The sequence below is a fragment of the Onychomys torridus genome, chromosome 15, assembly GCF_903995425.1.
Source record: "Onychomys torridus chromosome 15, mOncTor1.1, whole genome shotgun sequence".
NCBI classification, from domain to species: domain Eukaryota; kingdom Metazoa; phylum Chordata; class Mammalia; order Rodentia; family Cricetidae; genus Onychomys; species Onychomys torridus.
Window position 1 is genome coordinate 10,028,366 of NC_050457.1, and position 8,737 is coordinate 10,037,102.

Sequence of the window (8,737 nt, forward strand, 5' to 3'; positions counted from 1 at the left end):
AAATAGCTGCTCTCTTCCACCACACCATTAGCCCTATGAACTGTTGTTTACATCAGTTAGATGAAAAAAAAAGGGGTACTCTGCATATAGACTTGCCCTCAGTAACCTGTTAGGGCCCAAACCAAACACCAGCTAATAGAAACAAAAGCAATCAGCCACAATCGGATTGGAAATGGATATAATCCAGGTGGTCTCCATGTTCAAATGGCAACCACAATGTAAACATACAACCGAGGCATCTAAAGGGGCTCAAATAATACAAAATGCAAGAAACTTACTTACACTTTCTACTTTATAAAATAGTCACTACTTTACCACATCAAAGCCTGCTAATAGGAACTGTTTACCTCCCACAGTGCTCAATCAGATCCTCCCCTCTACAAAGACCAGGGACTAGTCAAATGACTAGGAGTGCTTGCTGGTAGGTATGTCAAAGACACAGAGAGTGTAAGCGACACAGACACAAATACAATTTTACCTAGACTAGTGGCCACAGAGAGGGTTAAGAACTGAAGATCTCAATCTAAGAGGCAGACAGATTAAACTGATTCAAGCAACAAGGTCATGGGACACCACTGCACTTCTGTGTGTTGTAAATGGATATGCTTCCCCCAGCTTTGCCTTAGCCAAGGGCAAATGCATTAATAACTGGCATGTGTATAGTGCTTTCAAACTTTAAAACCCTTTCACATCTATAAGCCGCTCGAACCTCACAACAACCCTGTGAGGTAGGCAGGGCAGGAGTGACTACTGAGCCCCTCAACAGATGAGGAGACTGCTGTAGAGGTAAAGATGATTGCCTCACTCTAGCGAGGAGGAAGCCAGGACAAGCTAGCTATCGATTTGTTCCTTCTGGTTTCTACTAGGCCACCCTTCCGTTTCTCAAGGCCCCTCCATTAGTGGAGAACCTTAGGAAAAGGAACTCACCACTGTTCTGCATATCAGCAGTTCATCTATTCTTTTTTTCTGAAGACAGAAAAGGAGCCAGGGTTCCAGAAGATAGTTGTTCGATGTGGGCTTGTAACAGTCTGGAAAACATGTCCGATCAACCAGTTCCTAGCTTTTGGTATTTGAAATCAATCTCTGAAGCAACTTCTCAAGCCCTAGCTGAAAAGTACCAGTTGCTTCTTCCACTGCCGTCGCCAAGCGTCTGATGGCGATGACAGCATCCTTGCGCAGCTCATTGGCAGTGTTTTGCTGGGCACTGGCCTCCTCACCAATAGCAATCAGCCTGTCCAGCTTCTCCTCCTCTCTCTTGGAGAGTTCTCGTGCCAACCTCCTGTTCTCTGCCAACTCAGCTGCAATGGTCTTGGCCACTGAGTGCCTTCTTTGCCTTGCCCACCGTGGAGGGGGCTCGCTGGTCAAAAGTCTATTCCCACCAGAGATAAAAGCAACTCTGGAAGAGGAGCCTGGAGGCTGTGGTGTGGTGGCTGCCCTAAGAGGGTTTTGGCTGGTCCTGGTGCAGGGACTGGATTCCCTCGACATACCCAGTCTGGTCATGGGGCTGCTCTGACAGGGAGCAACTGAACCTCTGAAAAGGTGGTGGGAGCTGCTGTAGCTGGGGGTCCCTTGAGAGCACCCTGTACCCGAGGAGTCATCTCAGGAGTCCTCAAGGTCACTGGCATCTGGCATGCGGTCACTGATTCTCAGCTGACAATCCTCATCTGATTCCTTAACTGTTTGCAAAATGCGCCGATGACCAGCTGCCTAGGTCTTTTTCGATTTCCGCATGTGGCTTCCCTCTTCCCCTGGGGTGCCAGAGACCACTAAATTCTGATCACAGTGCTTGGCCCAAGCAGCAGCCTCCATTAAGTTGTCTGGGTCAGTCACTATCTGATTTCGAAGAAGCTGATCCAACATATCATAAAATGGACAGTACGGTGGATCCCCCATACTTGTGGCATGGGCAACGTAGGCCTTTAAATACAATGCCTTCAGAACTTTAAATTTGGAGCGGCACTGGCTTTCGGTGCAGCGGAAGCCTTCCTGCTGCATCCGCTTAGACACAGCCTGATAGACAGCTGCATTATGATGCATAGTCTGGAGGCGTTGGATGTCCTCTGCCTCGCCTAGTGTGGAGACAAGAGTTCACTTCTCCTGTCTGGACCAGCAGATGCCCGCACTGCTATTGGTGGTGGCTATAGTGGGCTGGGAAGGCTACTGAAGCAAGCTCCTGGGCAGCAGGGTACAATTTTGAAGGCGCGGGGAAGTTCTGTATGCTCTCAGCATATTTTCAGGAGCCAGCCGATTCTTTCCTGTCAGGACTAATTGCTGAGAAGCCAGGTCTGAGGACAACACTTTCGGCTTCTGCCAAGGATCTGCTTTACTTTCATTACTGTGCTCGAAATATTTCTTATTCTACTTTGTTTTGCTGCCAGACCAACCACCTGTACATTTTCCGAGTAAGCAATGATGGCTGGTGTGACTCTACCCCCTGAATCATTTGCATCCACATCAGCCCGACCATCCTTGTAGACAGCCACACAGGCCGAAGTGCAGCCCCAGTGCACGCTGATCGCCGCCATGAGGCGGCCGAGTCCACAGCAGCTCAACGAGGGACCTTGAGCAGCCACAGCTAGCTTCCTCGGAGTAAGCCCATCCGGCACTGCCAGTACCATCATTTTCTTACATGACTTCTGTAAGGAAAGCATTTGCCCCTGTTTTACCCAGGAATGAACTAAACCTATGGGGCATTACATAACTCACTGGAGGCTATAGAAAGTGATGCAGCATGAATCAGAATCCAGCTCAGTGTCTTACAAAAATGTTTCGAAATATAACTTGGGTGTTGACCATTATCCATTTGTAGATGAAATGGGAGCATAGAGGTGCAATATAAATTGTACGTCAAGGTAGACCCTGTCAAAGTTGTGCAAGTGCATTTAAAACAGACACACACACTAAACTCAGGAGCAGAGGAAATCTCAATACTGCCAGGCCATGGAGAGTACGAAGTTTTTCAGAGAAACGGGATTATAAGTGGCTGCTTCTGTCATCCTTTAGAAGTGATTTAAAAAGCTTAATCACCCTTGGGTACAGGACAGTGCTTCTCTTAATGTTTTCCAAGAGGAATGTCATGGGTTGAGTCTTCTGTCCTAAGTGCAGCCATGGAGCACATAAAATAATTCGCCTGCCATAAAAAGCACTGGTTTGTAATTGCAAATGTAATGGATTAACCAAATGCCACACATATGACTCTTCAGAACTCCATTTAAAATAATAACCTATTTAGGAATAATCACTTCAAGTGTATCTTCTCTAAGCTGCTCCTGGAGGCAAGACACTTAAATTAGTTTAACAAGAGTGTTGTAAAAGGAAAATTTACAAACTGCTTGCTCTATCACTTTCTTTTACAGTTGGTTGTTCTTGGAAATGTATCAGTGTTATTAGGTTAATTTTCTTCTTTATCCTAATGCATTGAATATGAGGAAAGGAAATTGTGTCTTAAAGGAAAAATCTTTCTCTGGTGAGCTCAGTAGTGATTCTGCCGCACGGTTGTGGTGTGTGTATGGATAAGGACAAGATCTCAACACAGGTCAGAGGCAATTAAGGGACAAAGCTGGGGAATGCATTAAGGACCTTTAAGAAACTTGCTTCCTTTCTCTGGGTAATTGTTCATTTGGTATCCATGTGTCTTCACTTGGTGGCCTTCTCCTTTGATGGCCTTTTCTGCTACCAGATTTGTGCTTTCTCATCAAATTTAAGAGTGCTAGCACTGGACAAGGAGTAGTTTGTGTTTGTGTGTGTGTGTTTGTATGTGTGTGTGTGTGTGTATGCGTGCATGCATTATGTGTGTTTAGAGTATTCAGTAAAGAATTAGACAGTTATAAACCAAACTTTATAACAGACAGATGTTTCTGGGAGTTTAAAAGTTTAACACCTATAGTCTTCTATTTATGTCTCCTAAATAAAAGCTACATGTAAATATTCAGTTGCATAAGATCTGTCTGCATGTGTTCAACTATTGAGGTAGGAAAGAAACGACAGATGTATAAGCAGTTTCTGTAATTTTGTCAACATAGAAATTACTCATATTTATAGCATTTTAATTGTTATTGATATAGTTATTCTTACCATCACTCTGAGATTTCTATAGTCATCAAGTGTACCATATGATCTTCATGCTTATTCACAAAAGAGCATATTATTATTCTAGAACAAATCATGGAAAATCACACACATGTATATACTATTTTTACCTAAACAATAAATTATGTATGGTTAGGACCTAATATATTTTCATTTTGAAGTAAAATATCTTGATAATTGAATTCAAATATATATTTTTATTTTATGTTTTGTGCTTTAAAATTATTCTTCTGAAAGGTGTCTATAGGCTTCTTGGGTTTAAATGAGGTTTGAGAGATGAAAGACTTTTAAGAATAGCATTTGTTATGAGTTTGGGCCCCTGATTCAGACAAACCTTGAGCAAACTGCTTAACATATCTATACCCCTTTCTTCAGGAGAAGCAGAGTAGAGAATACACAGTGTCTCCTTCATAGACCTAAGATGTATATAATGTCTTCTTTGGCATAAATATCAAGTGAGCATAGTCATCTTCCTGCCACTGTGAATCAAGTCTGAATCATTTTATCTTATGCCAAAATTCAGTAAAGATGTTAAATATTTAAAATGACTTCAGAGGTTTTATTGGTTGAATTTTATTCAACAAAAACATACTCTGAAGAGCAGGAGAAATGACTTAGAGGGCAAAGAACTTGCTGTGGAAATATGAGGACATGAGTTCATATCCTTAGCAACCACATAATACTCCAGATACAGTGCTGGTCAGGATAGAGAAAGGCAAGTCCTGGTAGATTTGATGAACATCCAGATCAACCAAATCTGTGAGCTGCAGAAGAAGTAAGAGTTTCTATCTCAGAAAAATAGAGCTCTGACCTCCAAATATACCTGTGTGGGTACATGTACCACACATACACATGTACACATTTAACACACAGATATGCTGAAATTTTACTCAGTCATAACGTAATATCCTGAAGTGTGGTGACCTTATTTGGTGATATAGTTTATGAAATTATTATCAGTATAACTGGTATCGTTACTAAAAGGGGCATTAGAAGAAACAGAGACACAAATATAAACACACACCAAGTTGAGAGAAGTGGATGTGAGAAAATATGGAAAATAGAGGATTGGAGTACCAGCAAATGATGCCAATGATTGCTGGCAAGCCACAGGAACTAGATAAGGCAAAGGTTTCTCTTTCAGGGTTCAGAGGGAAGATGGCTTTGGTAGTACTTTGATTTTAAACTTCTAGACTCAAGAACAGACAATACATTTCTTTGACCAACTAGTGCTTTATTATGGCAGCTAGAAACTAATAAGATCACCTTTTAAATAATATAAAAAATTCCCTAGTTTTGTACATGCATTCTAAAACTTTTAGAACATAATATAGTTTCTGCTTGTAATATACAAATAATATACACAAACATATATACACATATATGTTTATGGGCATCAAAAGCACACACCATACATTATTTCTGTATGAATTCCTACCCCTCAGTTTTTACTTTCTAACTTGAATTAAGAATTAACAACTCATGAATTAGAAACAACTCATGAATGATTGTGCTTTTCAGAATCATTATAGAAAGGAAATACTTAATGTGTAATAGGAACCGAATTATCTTGATTAATAACCATTAAAAAGGCAATTTACACCAATGGCATTTTATTCTTCATTGGTTAGAGTACTCCATGAATTCAAATTTGTCATGCCACACTACACATTGAAAATGAGGTCCATGACCACCGTCTATACAGACTGATGTCATTGACATGAGTTGCCTGGAAAAAGCCACTGAGGAGTTCATTTCTCTTAGTTCTTTTAGTAACATTGTGATAAAATTGAAGTTTCATTTCATAGAGTGTTATATCTTCTCACTGTTCCAAAGGTCAGAAAGGTTGCAGGGAAGTACTTTTTCCTCATGGAGATCCTTAAATCCAAGCATTAAAGCCTGAGAAAAACCTGACAAGAATTTCCCAATGAAAGCTTTTAAGAAAACATCAGTATGCCAAGATGTCTAAGATTTGCATCAATCTGTTTTTGCACATTGCACATATTTATTGTGTTAAGACACATACAATTACTAATGTCTAAAGACCTTGCTATCAGTAGAGAAAAATTCATTGATCTTGGAGGCAGTATCTGAGTGTTTTTGAGTTTAGTGAAATAAGTGTGCTGTGTGGAATATAATGTTTTATGTGGTATTCTTTTATATTCAAAAGGCAACTGCCCAGGATTGTGATACTTGTGTTTATGATACTGGAATGTAAATTAGATAATATATATAACACATGAAAATTACACAATAACATCTGTATGTTCATCATGCAATCATTTAATTTTCAGTGTAAAAAAAATAAGGATTATTCCAACCTCAGTATTCCACATACTTTGTGCTCTAATCAGGATGAGAAATTATAAGAAATTGAAGATTGTGGGTGGCTGGTGTTATTGGTCTTTCACAGCTTAGGACAAGTTCTCTACATTCATGCAAGGGACATAACTTCCTCTTTCTCATGAACACACATCCACAAGAATTGTCCTCCTGTGCTCAACCATTATGAATTCAGGAGATAGTGTTTAGGCTTTTTAGGTATGTGGCTTCTGAAAGAGTGAAGGCTGTAGACTATCTGCCCAAGCCAGAACATGGTGGCGATTTTCCCAACACAGGTGTGCAGAGGCAAGTCTAGCTTAACTTGTAGGACTTGCTGAGTGGAAGAGGCAGAATTCCAGAGATGGGTGGTGGGCTAATGGGTACGGTCTGTGTGGTCTAATAGGGAAGGGAGAGATCGGCACAGGGAAGCAGCTCCTGTTGTTGGCTAGGCTGACTCAGACTGGACACAGTGGAACTTGTCTAGGATAGGACCACCAGAACATGGTAGGATGAATGCAGCCAATGTGCCCCCCCCCACTCCTACCAAGAATAGAGTCTGTTCCCAACTGTTAGAAGATGGAGAGTCCCAGGACACAATGGGGTGTTCAGAAGACCCTTGAGGAGACACTACTTGCTTTAGAGAATCATTAAGTGCTGTTCTGAATATAGACTTCCAAAGTTTACAAGGAAGCTATGAAATGGTCAAAATGATTCCAAGTAATGCTCCTGTGCGTGATGGCAGACTCCAACATGGTTTAAAATGAATGCAACTAAATATCGGTCTGAGAAATGGAAAAACCATATCTATAGCATAATTCTCAGGTATACAAAGAATTAGAAGTAATGTACTTATGCATGAAATGAAAACAACATCAAACACAGAAGTGATAGAAATTATAAAATAATTAAGTTGTTTCAGATGTAATTATAAATTAATACCACCTTCATACTGAGGCCTACCCAAACTATACCATTTAAATACTGTCTCTTGTCTTATGGCTCTATTCTTTGGTCTTATCTACTTTTATTGGTCTGTTTTTTTCCCCACAGTCCTTTTCTTCCTAGCATTATGTACAAGAGTACTTCCTAATTTTTGAAATACGCATAAAATTAGGTAAATTTCTTTATTCCACATACCATGTGTTTCTCCACTAGATTGTGCGCTCAGTGTAAATAGGGATCTTTATCTGTTTTATTAATACCAGAGCCAGAGGTAGTGATTGGCACATAGTATGATCTCAAACATTGTTAATGAAAGGAAAGGTGATTGTCTGTCTCTCACATTTGTGGAATTAAGATAAGTTTCTGGAGGCATCAGAGGAGTTGGAAAGCCTTAATCTTGGTCATGTGTTCTGACCAAGCTGACATGTAACATTAGGTTACAGGAGCCCAGGACGACATGATTTAAACTCTCCTTTCCTTTTAAATGTAAGTTGAAAATCAATTCACGAAGCTCTCCCTTTTCCTTGCTAGCTTACTTGAACTGCTTTGGTAATGAGAAATCATGCTAATTCAGAAACCACACTATTATAGAAATACTAATGAAATGTAAGTGGATTTCAACAAGAATGGCCTTTTAACATTTTCTCTACACATTCCTATTTCCTTAAAATAATTAAAGTATATTGGCAATAAAACAAGAGGTTAGCCACAGTAAAGATGAGTGAAGGAGATACTTGATACAAGTTAGAACGAAGGTAGTAGTTACAAGACAAAACCATGAGAGTAGTTTTTAGTATGAAATATCAGTCTGAGCTTCCTTTAAGCCATAATAAAAGAAAGAAAGAATATAGAGCAGCAATACTAAGGGCAAAAGTTAATGTTTATGAACAAAATATTCAGACTTCTGGCATTAAATTAAAAGCAAAATTTGCCACTTTAATCTTAATGCAGTACTGTAATATAAAGGACACATCTTCAAGCCTAAGACTGTAAATATATACTGAAATGAAATGATTTTCATATATCTACTATAAAGACAGATTTACTGAGAACTGACCAATACAACTAAGCAGTAACTCAGTAAAGACAAACATGTAAGTTATTAATTAGTAAACTGGATCAAGGCAGGTGATATTCAGGTCTTCAGCCTTCTTCTTCTTCTCCACGTTCACCGCCCCCCCCCCCAGTCTCATCTCCCACTTTGTAGCACACCACTGCTATGGCCTGCCCATCCTCTCTGCCCTGCCATGCAGATCTTCTACTATATAGCCTTCCTCACTACCCTATCCTTTGTCTCAGCTTCCCATTCCCCAGATATTTCCTCGGAACACACCAGCTAGGAAAGAAGGTATTCATTCTCCCCTTTGCCTCCAAATCCAGTCCC

The 8,737-nt window shown here is 40.1% G+C and overlaps 1 pseudogene; it reads right to left on the reverse strand.

Moving 5' to 3' along the window:
• Positions 1-1,056: 1,056 nt before the first annotated feature.
• Positions 1,057-2,621, reverse strand: LOC118596550 (annotated as a pseudogene).
• Between the last annotated feature and the right edge of the window lie 6,116 nt (positions 2,622-8,737).